The sequence below is a fragment of the Lagopus muta genome, chromosome 6 (genome assembly GCF_023343835.1).
Source record: "Lagopus muta isolate bLagMut1 chromosome 6, bLagMut1 primary, whole genome shotgun sequence".
Classification (NCBI taxonomy): domain Eukaryota; kingdom Metazoa; phylum Chordata; class Aves; order Galliformes; family Phasianidae; genus Lagopus; species Lagopus muta.
The window spans coordinates 33,281,445-33,293,773 of NC_064438.1; the positions used below are offsets into that span (position 1 = coordinate 33,281,445).

Here is a 12,329-nt window from a genome sequence, read left to right on the forward strand (position 1 = left end):
AGTGTTGTTTTCTTCCGCTATGGTATTTCCATCACTTACCATTCACTCGAAGCATACTGTTGCTATGGGCACCGCTTGGATTCCTCCCCCTTTTGTTTTCTTATATACAGAAAAGTGGACTGTAAAATGAAGGAGTACCTGTATTCTGGAATAGGCTATACATTTTGTAGTGCCTGTAGCCAAGCTTTCCCATAAAACCTTTCCATGCTATCTTTTACAGTTAATACCACATCCTTATCATCAGATAAACAGTATTTCAACAGGGTAAAACAAAGTGCAAGAACCTGTATTGGCCTCAGTACTCACATTAAGCCACGTCCCCTTACTTTAAGGTTAAGGTTAGCCACCTTGAACTACATGCTGACATGAACCACCGGGTCTGCTGCTCCACATTGAAAGCACTGGCTATCTCCCAAACATTCAGGTTTTGCATAGCTAGCACAGTAGTTTCCCCATTATTTTATCCTGTAGCATAATGCACTGAACCACTTTACATTTAATTTCTCTCCTTAATGAATGCTAGTCATAAAAGTATGTCTGTGCTACTCAGCTGGCATCCAGCATACAGAGTGCATCAGGACTGCAATACACTATTAGAGGCTACCAGATGGACAGCAGTGCAAGAATCACATTTAACAGTAGTACAGGAAATCTTATATTCCCAACAAAAGCTTCTTATATTGCTAACAGTGTCAGCACATCCAGGATATTAATTCAGCCTTCCTTTTCATCATTCCATCATGAAGTTACAGATGATCAAATGCCTGCAGTATGATACTGCACAAAAATGATGCAAACTCATTTAAAGCAGTATGTGAGATTACTTACACAATTATTTCCACCACAGCATAGGAATATTCCTCTTTCTGCTATTAATATTTGCTTTAAAAAGCATCCAGGTCCTTTATCAGCTCACAGTTTTCACATAACTGAAATTAGTAGCATTAATCTTCCCTTCGGCAATAAAAAAAAAACATGTATCAAAATTGCTCGGCAATAGCCTTAATGCCATCTGTATTCCAATTCAAATGCTAAACTAGACTCTCTCTGTGTTGCTTGGACACATTACTCTAGCACAGCAGATTTGTCACTATAGCAGGAAAAATGCTTTTTTTGTGTCTTGACTTCTTTTTCAGTCAGCTGAAGATCACATTATTGCATTCCATTTTAAGCGCTAGGGGAAAAACGTGGGGTGCAGGAAAAACAGACATTTTCTTTTTTCCTAAAGACTGTATTAAAAAATTATCAGCACACAGAAGCAAAATCACAATGTAAAGTAATTATCTGTCCTGTGCTTAGAAATGAAAAAGAGTAGTGCAAATTCATGCCATTAGGTTAGCTTGCTTCTCACAGATCCTGCTAGCTGAGATTTGCACGAAGCAGAACTTCAGCTGTGCTTTTCCAGATTCTGACATTCTGAGCCTAACAAAGGCTTCCCACGATTTCCAGGTCTTTTTGCCCTTCAAGTAAACTGTAATAAGCAAGGGAAGTTGTACACAAGAGCTCCTGCATTAAAACTCCGCGTTCTGTGACAGGCGCAGATTGCCATCTGCTGGTCACTGGCCTACACCTTAAGTCAGGGGAAGGGATTTCAGCGAGGATCTCTGCAGTGGCTTTATTTGAAGAAAATATTTCTCTTCAGTTCATTCAATAGGCACGCTGAAAGCACAGATTAGCATTTAAAAAAAAAATTATTTGGAAATGAAGCAAGACTGTTTGGTCATCTATTTTGTCTAGCTGTGTCTTGGTACATTAGATGGTAGGTGGCAAAGTTCTGTTATTTAAAAGCTGGGAATACATGACAGTGGAATAATGCTGTAGAGATTCTGACACATGCATGAACATCATACAGTCCTCCAAAACGTGACTGAGTGGGAGGACAGTGGGCTTGTATCAGACAGCTGTAAGCGCTGGGGAGCAGCACTGTACAGGCAGCCTTTGACATACAGCAGAGTGCAGACACTTTGCACATTCCCACATCCCCCCAGTATTTCTCCCCACTGCAAAGCTTTTGGCAGCTGGTGCCCTGTGCAGTGCAGCATGATCACTCCGTGCTGTGGTGTTCCCATCCTCAGGCAGTAATGCATACAAATCCTCATAGCATCCATCACACTCCAGCATGAGATATCCTCGCTCACAACTGATCAGCTAACTCTTCAATTGGGCACAGTGTCTTTCACACAATGCTGACAAAGGCGAGGATTCCTGCTCCGTGCCTCAGAGATTAAATTGCCCATGCAAATGAGGACAGTGCAAAAACCGCACTGCGAACAGCCGCAGCAGACACAGGCACGCACTCCATCCTACCAGCTTCACACAGGGCTTCTTGCCAGTCAGGCAGAGAGCACAGCAACACAGAAGTCACCCACAGCAGTGAGCCTCACGGCATTTCTCAGAGACCAGGCAGAAGCTGAGAAGGGTGCAACGACCTGCCTCCCTCCTTGCAGTCTTACAGAGCCTCACACAGATATACTATCCTTGTGCACTGTGCTTTTCTAGCTGTCAGTTCTCTAGAACAGTAGAAAAGAGTCTTGAGACATCACAAAAGCATTTAAATAGAATACAGAGCCTCGTACATAAAGGTGGCTACAGTGGAATCACACACACAAAAAAAAAATATTTGGCTTGAAAAGAATCTGAACAAGGGAGAACAACATGTGAATGGCTATACACACAGCAGCAGCACTTTTCTCTGCAGCATTAGCAGTAACTAGCTGGGTCTGGAAACACACTGTATGCAAGAGCAACTCCTGACTCCAAGGTTCCTGCAAGCAGATCACACAGCCCCACCACCCAGACGCCCTTCTGCTCAGCGCTGCTCTCTGCAGAGGAGCTGCAGGGCAGGCTGCAAGAATCTTAAACCCGAAATCACTCTGGTCATTAATTCAGATGTGCAGCAGTTAGCAACTCAGCACTCAGCATCACACTGCAGTTTCATAGATACCATCGATAACTGCATCTTATGTGCAGACATGCATCTGCACAACCCAGAATTTCTGGCTTGCTCTTTGTTTGAAAAGCAGTATCTGAGGAGAGCATACTCTCTAGAAGTGGTTGTCTCCTTACAAAAGTTAAAGAGAATGTTTCAAAATAAAAAATGCATCCTTATTTTTCAACTTCTGAGGAAAAAAAAACGTGAAAAATCTATAATCCTGTTCTAAAAGAAATTTCAATCCACACTCCATTATGGCTGTGCTGCCTTCTCTTCCTAATATATCGTTCAAAATTCTTAATGCAGTGCACTGGAATTTGGGTTTTCAGTTTTCATTCCATCACTATACCATCTCTTTCCTAATCAGTATGCTGGATGGCTGCGTATTTAGTACATATTCCTCAGACTGATTCCTTCCTCCCAGATGAATTGTTTAACATTTTTCTACATTAAGCTGCATTTGCTACCTGGCAGTGCACTGCATAAATGATCCAGAATCTTCTGTGTTCAGTTTTGTTCCTACCACCTGTTTTATTTCCTCAAAAAACAAATATGTGTAATTTTTTATATACTGTAAAAATAACAATAAATATCATAAAATTCAGTTTTAAAAGGTTTCTACCAATTTCTGCTGTTTATCCACTGTTCCCTAGAATAAATCAGAACCCTGTTTTTCACTAGTAATTAAAAGGTATACTTAGAATTTAATTTCTATGTAATAATTTCACAGATAATTCTGAAGTAAAACAGTTAGCTATAAATTATTAGTGAATATATGTATCTTGCTTTTTTAAGTTAGCAATTAGAATCCATAAATAAAGAGTAAGATCATCATGGGGTCATTCTTATGCAAAATATATATGGTTTTAGAACTTGCTCACAAAAGCAATGTAGCATTATTTCATAAAGGTACATCTGACCAGGACTTGCATATTTCAGTGCATTATCTTTGTGATCAGATGCAGACAGAACAAATCTAAGTCCTGCTCTATATTCATCCCACATGAGGTATCTTTAAAATATGCTTTCACAGACATTTTTACTCTAGAGGAAGCAATTTCTGTTGTGGCACCTAGCCTCTGATTAGACTGAATTAGATATTTTTTTTAACCCACCTAACACACTGATCCTGTATCTGACTTTCATTTGCAGCAATGCAAGTCTTATTTTCACCACCTCTCAATTTGTAACAATGAGGAAACTTCCTTCTATTCAGAGTTTATCAAAGGACAGAAATAGAGAAAATTCACTCTCCAACAATTGCCCAACAAATTAAGTAATAAATTGCATTAGCGAACATGTATAGCTCCACCAAGCAACACAAGACCTCTGCAGCCCTGTTTCCAAATGTCCCTCCAATCTTCTGCTCATTCAATTGTGTTGCAGACTTTTTTCCAGGTGGATGACATTCACTTCTGTGTACCAAAAGGGTGATTGGCCTTCTTAAGACTTAATACAAACACTGCATGAACACTATTCTGGTCCTCCCCATGCCCCTAAGAAAAGTTGAAGACTGCTTTAATGACCCAATTTCCTTCAGGCCATTACAAAGGTGTCTCGATTTCTTTGAATCTTGCTGTTTTCATTTCTTATCACAAAGCCTTCCCTATAGGCACGTTATCACCAGCAAGCGCTGCAGGATGGAGCAGGTCGTAATTTCTTACCTTTATGCTCCCTTCTTTAATCAGAATGGCATTTATATAAACCTCTCCTACCAGAATTTATCCTGCCTTTCCAAAGATCTCTGATCTATAGGCTGATTCACTCTGAATGCAGTGCAAGGTGAAGTGCATCTCTTTACCTCCTGCACAGTCCAGCAGAAAGCTCATCACTGGTATGAGTCCACACCATTGTGGTAGTCAGTGTAATCAGCAGGGACCCCAATCTGCACACAAGTCCAACCCCATGTGTCCCTTCCTACATGACCTTTCCTTTGTGCAGCAGCCCAGGAACCACGCAGGTTCCGGTCACTGCCCTGCAGCTGTTTCTGTTTGTGCTTCTCCTATAGTGGTGGTACTGAATGCCCCCCAACTACCATTAGGCTTTGAGATGTCACCTACCAACCTACACTGCAGGTCCCATTACTGCAGTATATACACTTCTGTACTACTACACCAGTGTTTGCTGGCTTTATCCCCATGTTTTTCTTAGATGGGAATATAAAGAAAAAAGTAGAACACAGAGAAATAACAATACTGCAACACAGAAGTTTTTGGCACAACAAGGGAGGGTCCAGCATTTCATATCAGCATCCATCTCATTTCTTTCTCTCCCTCAACACTGTCTGCAGCACAGATCACCTAGTTCTACAAAAGGACACGCGAGGATTAAAAAAAACACAGAGAAATATATGCCTCTGTGTGAATGGCACAGAGATTAGGGGCTGACTTGCTTCTGAAGGGACTGAGTTTCAGCTGGCATAAACTGGCTCCATTTTATTGTCATCAGTGAAGTTACATTATTTACACCAGCATAGAATATAGCTCAGAGGCTTCAGAAGCTCAACACTTTCAGCAAAATAAAAAGAAGGCTGTCACACACTGGTTTATGGCTTGAAAACAATGAATGGGATCTCACAAAGTTGTAGATAGCAATTTGTTAAGCTATCACAGCAAGACCTAGGGGCAAATCCAGGGCTCAAAAGCATTTCCATCCAAAGATTGTTACTGTACCAAATAAGCTACCTAGCAACACAAACAGACTCCTTGGTGCTAATGAATTTAAACAGCACAGATACATTACCACCTATGGCTCTTTCCCTCCAAATCACCTGGCTGAGCGCAATAAAATGAAGACAACAAATGTTTTTATATCTGGAGCTGCATTCGGTATGTGGTGTTTTATCATTTTACTCTGAAGCTCACTGCAAAATACGCCTACTGATTCAGTTAGAATTTCTTTGAGAAAAGGATCTTCTTGTCAGCCTTTTTACCTCATTCCTGCTCTGCACTGCATCACCAGCTTTGACATGCAGTAGTACACTGGTGGAAAGAGAGAAAAAGGAGGAAACCTACAAGAAATCATTTTTTCTTCTGACTTAGGATTAAAACTTAGGAAACATTCTGGTACTACGTAAGGCTAATATTACAGCAAATAGCTCATCACAGCAGCAAGTATAAAGCACGGTCTTCTTTCTGTCTGTGCACTGAGTGGGCTGAGAGTTTTTATTTCATACTTCATTTACACCTTGCTGAATGATGCCATAGAAATGGCAGAAGTTTCATCTCCTCCCACTCATGCAGCAGCACAATATGTGTAGCAGCAGCAGCTCCCACATCGCTTGCAGGAAGCTGGGGTCTGATGCCGATCACAAGTTCAAAACTCCTTCTCCTGAGTGACATTCTGAGTTGGTAGCAAATATCTTCTATTTTCTTATTAATCCTTGCTGCAGAGATAACAGCTGATAGGAAAGCAGCTTAGAATTTTAATCACATACATTAAAAAAAACTGGGGTTTTCCTCAAAAGTTCTTCACAATGAGAAATGGGAGGGCAAATTAACACAAAATCTGTTTAGAAAAATGCTGAAATGAAGAGGACAAGCATTTGTATGTAAGATCAGAGTCTAAAGCAGAAAAGGATAAGATTGTATATTCTTTGTTAATCACCATCAATTCACTGGAAATACTGCAGTCTAACCACATCTGAAAATCTAGAAACTTTCGAGAGGACTCAGAGAAAGCTTAAATAAATAAGGTCAGAGGACTGCTAAGAGCAATACTGCTTAGGGAAAGCAAACATTCACATCTCAGGTCCTGAGCAAGCCCAAGAGGCTTGACAGGTGCTCAGGGCCATGGCTTTGGCAGATTCCAAAGGCAGCCAATAAATCAAACAGGTCTAATGAAAAGACACTGCTCTTATGCTGAGAAGCTCTTTGGTCTGAAACTTTCAAAAAGCAAGAAACATGGTCAAGGAGGTTAGTAATGAACTCAGAACTAGTCTGAAACTTCTTACTATTGGTAAGTGACCAAGGACTTCTGCCAGCTCCCATGCATTCTACTTTGGCCACAGTCCCGTTTGTCCATTAGTACACATCAACTTCTCACAATACACCAGAGCAAACTCCATCAACTAACACTCTGCTAGCAATTTCACTGAAGAGGCCAAGAGCTCAATCTGCATATTGTCCGAATAACTCTGACTGCCATATCCTGTCTATGTGAAATATTTTTAGCAAAATTTTCACGCTACCATGCAACCACTGTAGAAGGGAGCACAAAAGGACCACCATGCCAAACATGTGCCAGTGAACCTTGTCTGCTACGAGCAGGAGGGCTGACATATCAGTCTGTGAACACTGCAGTGAAATGATGTTTGTACAGATGAATAGTAGAGACAATCTCTTTGAACATTTTGACTGCCATGAATAGAATGCCAATAAAAACTTCAGTGTTTGCTTGAACTGATTATCAATGCACATAAATAGTATTTTCTAGGTAGAAATCACTGTATTTTAGTTAAATTTTTTCTTTTAATCTTTTTAATCTAAATTCACTTAAAAAAAAAGTGATTTAATAAAAAACACTACAATTTGCTAACTTTAGAAATGTCAGCAAATATTTTGACTATTTAAAAGCATTTGTTTTTCTAACTCCTTCTGTTGGGAAATTCTTTGAAACTGATTCTGGACATTAAGTTCTAACTTCTTCAAACAATAATTTGGGGAGGGGGAAAAAATGTGACCACAATATTACCAGCTCAGTATTGGCCACATAAGCAAATTTTGATGCCCTTTCAAATTATAGGTGAAGTATGCCTACGTGTTATTGCAAATGTGTGTCTGATAAATAACAGAATGAAGAAGCTACAGAGAATTAGAAAATGTTGGATTCCTGGGAAACATGTGCAGTCCTAAAAGTCCTAAGTTTAGCTTTCAGGACACAACATTTCTAATCACTCCAGCATAGTCATAACACTTTTTTTTTTTTTAATCATTGAATAATTCATTTGCATCATTCTTTTTTGCAGGTTGCCAAGACCTACACAGGAATATCCTTTGTGTGCTGCAGATTCTTTTAGGTCTACAGTGAGAGACCCAAGAGCTGCTTTGATATAGAAAGCTTCACAACAAAGTATCTTGCTTGTAAAGGAGTCCTGCTGCATTTTAAGCTGTATGCATGAAAATGCCCTAGAACTTGAGCTGCCTATATCAAAGCCAACCAGCTGACAAACCCAGCACAGAACCAGCAAAAGTGGGTTGCATATTAGTGAAAATGAGAGGTTGATACATCAGCATGCAGAATCAGTCCAGCTCTAACACTTACAAAGAATCATCAGAATTGCACAGGCTAAGAATGGAAAAACCCTATTGACATGATGAAAAAATCCTACTTATATGTATCCTGTGGGTTTAGAAACAGAAGCTGCTGCTCAGATAAAATGGTCTTTGCCTTCAGAGATGTTAGCGATTTCATCCCACTCGTTGCACCCACCAAAAACAACCTGCAGCAGCTCTAATGGGAGCATGCAGAATGCTTGACCAATTAAAGAAGCAACATCAGCAAGAGCAAACGGCAGCTGATCACACTGCCAGGGCAGTGACAGGCTACAAGAGGAATTTCACAGAAGCTTACCAGAGGGAAGAACTCAAGGCAGACTTGAGTGAGGAGGCCAGCAAAAACAGGAAGATTGGGCCACTGAGTGAGCTGAAATAGAAAAACACATGTAAAATGGGACAGGAAAAAATCTGTGTGGAAAACATCATAAAATATTTCAACTGCTAGCTGGTGTGGAAAATCACTCCTTTAAATCTTCAGCCTTTATGGAAATATTGATAACAGCAAGCATTTTGAAGTTCGATATTTTTATACAGAGTTCAAAAACCTTGAAAAACAGGGTCATAAGTACCCTGGGATTACACACACAGAATGTAGATGCTAAGGACACAGTCAAATACAAAGCTGAATGTCCAAAGGTTTAGGCTACTGAATCTATACAAGAATTGATTGTGAGTATGCTGGAGTTGCTTTTCATTTTCAAATCCTTTTGTCTATGTTAGCAGTAAATAAGACCTTTTGGACACTTTCATGCTATTACAAAAGCATTTGGAAAAGTATTAGCCAATATTCCTGATGTTCCCAGACCCAAATTCTTTCAGAACTATTCTCCTTCATCAGGAAGGAATTCAGATCAATGAGAATGTAGAGGATAGGTATACCTTAAAACACACACCAACAGCCACCAATTAATTTGTCAGGCAAAGTGACAGGGAAGGATGCTGCAAAGTCACTGAGGAGCTGATAAGATTTGAGAAATTAAGAGCAAATACTGTGGACAAAAGGGATCTACTGAAGTAGAAGTATTCACAACAGTATATTTGACATTTCCAACATTTGGCAAGATAAAACCACCATCCTATTTTATTCCACCTATGATCCCTTTTGGTCTCCCTATGTGTTTGTACTCTCTCCTGCATAACAGATCCTTACCCCATTCAAAATCAAAAAAAAAAAAAAAAACAAACAAACAAACAAAAAAAAAAAAACAGAAGTAACACAGTTCTACTAGCTGAAATTGATTTTGGAAGCATGGGAAATCACAGAATCATAAAATCTTGAAAAGGTTGAAAAGACCTCTAATATCCTCTAGTTCAACTGTCCACCTATCAGAATATGTTTTTTCTAATATCCGAATTGAACATTATCTGTTGCAACTTGAGGCCATTCCTTTTTGTTCTATCACTAATGTGGGAGGAGAGGCCAACCCCCACCTCACCATAACCTCCTTTCAGGTAGATGGAGAGGGCAATAACATCTCCCCTGAATCTTCTCTTCTCCAGACTAAACAATCCCAGTTTTCTCAGCCCCTTCTCATTAAGCTTTTGCTTCAATACCCTCACTAGCCTTGTTCCCCTTTTCTGGAAAGGGCAAAATGAATTATACATACTGCAAAGACAAATACCTGCTTGCACTCATAGCAAGATGTGCCTAATATTTATTACTCGGCTTAAAGTTGTCAACTCCCCACACAAGCAGAAATGACCCACTCTTGCCACTACTGAAACACACCATCTAACACCTCTCTGCACTCACATCCACTGTTTGGTCCCCATAAGCATTCAGCAAGCACTGATGAATGTCAATGGATGCCAAAATAGGAGGCATTACTTTTGGAGTAGCCTTTGTATATAAGTACTGAAAATATCAATTATATAATTGTGTGTACAGATTACTTTAAAAAATGCCCTGACAAAAACAGGCATTTTGCAATGAAAACCTTCAATTTATTCCAAAGCCATTTTTATCATCAATAACAACAAAGCTCCAAGAAGATGTTGTGAACAGCTAGTTTTGCCTAATTATCACCTCTTCCCACACCCAAGAACAGCCAGCAATGGTTAGAAATGAGATCTGAAGTTATGATGTTGCCATCTGTGCCAGAAAAAAATTGTTTCAGAATATATTAACCAGAATTATAATAGCTGTAAATTACCTGTAAGTTTACAATTCCTGTCGTATTTCATATTACTGAACTGAAAAGCATCCACTTAACTATGTATACACATACATACATGCAAGCATATACACACGTGTGTGCGCATACTGTCTAAATAACACACGCAGGTACAGCTCTTGCTTCTCTTGTCAGCTCTTAACAGATTTGAAATGAGAAAATACACAAAGAATAACAATGCAGTAAAGCTAAGCATTATGACCTGCATTGAATTTACAAAAGAATGGGGGTGTCTACTTTTTTTTTTTTTTTTTTAAATCATGACTTTCTTCTCTTGTAAAATGTCTTTTTCCTATATAATCTCCAAAGAGATGCTCCTGGCACAAATTACTTAAAAACCCTGTAATGCAATTTTAAGATCACTGCATAAAACATTTCTTCCATCCTTCTAATAATAATTTTCTGAAAGCTACCACTAGAACAATTATGTACAGTTTAAAGGCATTTGTAAGAAAACTGTTTATCAGCATCTAGACAGATCTACATGTCCCTCCAAATGGTAGATTTAGCCTCTGAATCTTTGATTTAGCTGACAGACATGTATAATCTCCAACTATTGGCTAAATATCTCTTTGGATATGTGTCAAAACTAATACAATTGAGAGAACAAATTCAGTTCACTAAGTTTCCTCCAGATCTGGGTAGTCAGAACTGCAGCTTTTGGTGGATACATTTTTAAAATTCAACTTTATTCCTCTTTCTTGATTCAGAAACTAGATCTATTTTGTTCCAGAGGTCATCAGTATAACCAAATGTTTGAGTTTAGAATTACAGCTTTAAGGGCTTTGTTTATAAGAATCTAAAATAGATCTTAGCCCATAATATTTACCTTTTCTTGTTCAAATGACTGTGAGGCTGGATAAATAACAATTTTGAAGCAACATAATCAATGAAGTATAACAGAATAAATGATGCAAAGCAACACTTATACAGAAGAGCCACACAGGAGGAGATGACAAGATATTTTGTTCTATGACAATCAGATCATAATAACTCTGAAGATTGTAATGATTTATTTTGTTCCCTGGTAAGGTTCAGATTTCAGAAACAAGCTCACATGGAAGACTGTGCATGAAAGCCAATTTTGTACATGATTATGCTCACATCAAAAAATAATTAACATAAAGCAATCCCCTTGTTAGACACTGAAGTGCTACTTAAAATTAGTAGTTAAAAAAAGAAGGCTTTCCTTTTTTTTTTTTTAAATCAATGATTTTCATATTAAGTCTAAGAAAAACGATTATAAATAAATAAATTCTAAGTTGTAACACACACACAAAAAAAGGCTTGATCTTCACTATTGAGGTTTGAAGTAACGTTATTTGCAGATTAAGGCTTCCCAGGGGGTGCCTAGGTTTTCTTAGTTTTGGTTCAGAGTACCAGTGCTCAAACACAACAAGCATGCTCCAGCAGGGTGAGTTCACCTGCTGTTGGAGGGCAGCTTGAAGGCCATTTTTAAAGAAGGAAACTGGAGACTGAGGCTGACCCTACAGCAACAACAGGGAAAGACCACCACCACCACCCCCAGCCCCTCCCCCAGAGCAGGAGCCTATACACAAGGATAGGGCCTAGATTGACTCCTGGGAATTTAGGATGGCTGAAATCTTGTTCCAGCAAATACAAAGATTATTATAATAATGAAACAAAAATACCTTTTCTTGAGGTGGCACATCACTGATTAAAGTCTTCCCTATAAAATTGTTCACTGCTTACAAATAGCATAATGTACATGCACTCATAAAGAAGCATATAAAAAAAAAAATCAGACTTCTGTAAATCTCTGAAGCAAACCCACTTCTACCAAGTCTCCTTTATTCTGCTGCTGGCTGAGCAATAACCAACAGTCAATCTCCTCATCATGGTGGATCCAGGGTAGAACAGACCTCCTACTACCAGCAGAACTTTGAAACAAGTATTCATCTTTTAAAGAGTGAAAATAAATTACTT

At 39.0% G+C, this 12,329-nt stretch overlaps 1 long non-coding RNA gene across 15 annotated transcripts in view; it reads right to left on the reverse strand.

The window, feature by feature from the left end:
* LOC125694641 (uncharacterized) overlaps positions 1-12,329 on the reverse strand; it is a 156,116-nt gene that overhangs the window by 92,529 nt on the left and 51,258 nt on the right. For 14 of the 15 annotated variants that reach the window (XR_007377645.1, XR_007377639.1, XR_007377649.1 and 11 more), the window contains one exon: positions 8,504-8,575. The exons of the other annotated variant lie outside the window; for it this stretch is intronic. This is a non-coding gene — a long non-coding RNA (uncharacterized LOC125694641). The remainder of the gene's footprint in view (positions 1-8,503; positions 8,576-12,329) is intronic. 15 annotated transcript variants of the gene reach the window in all.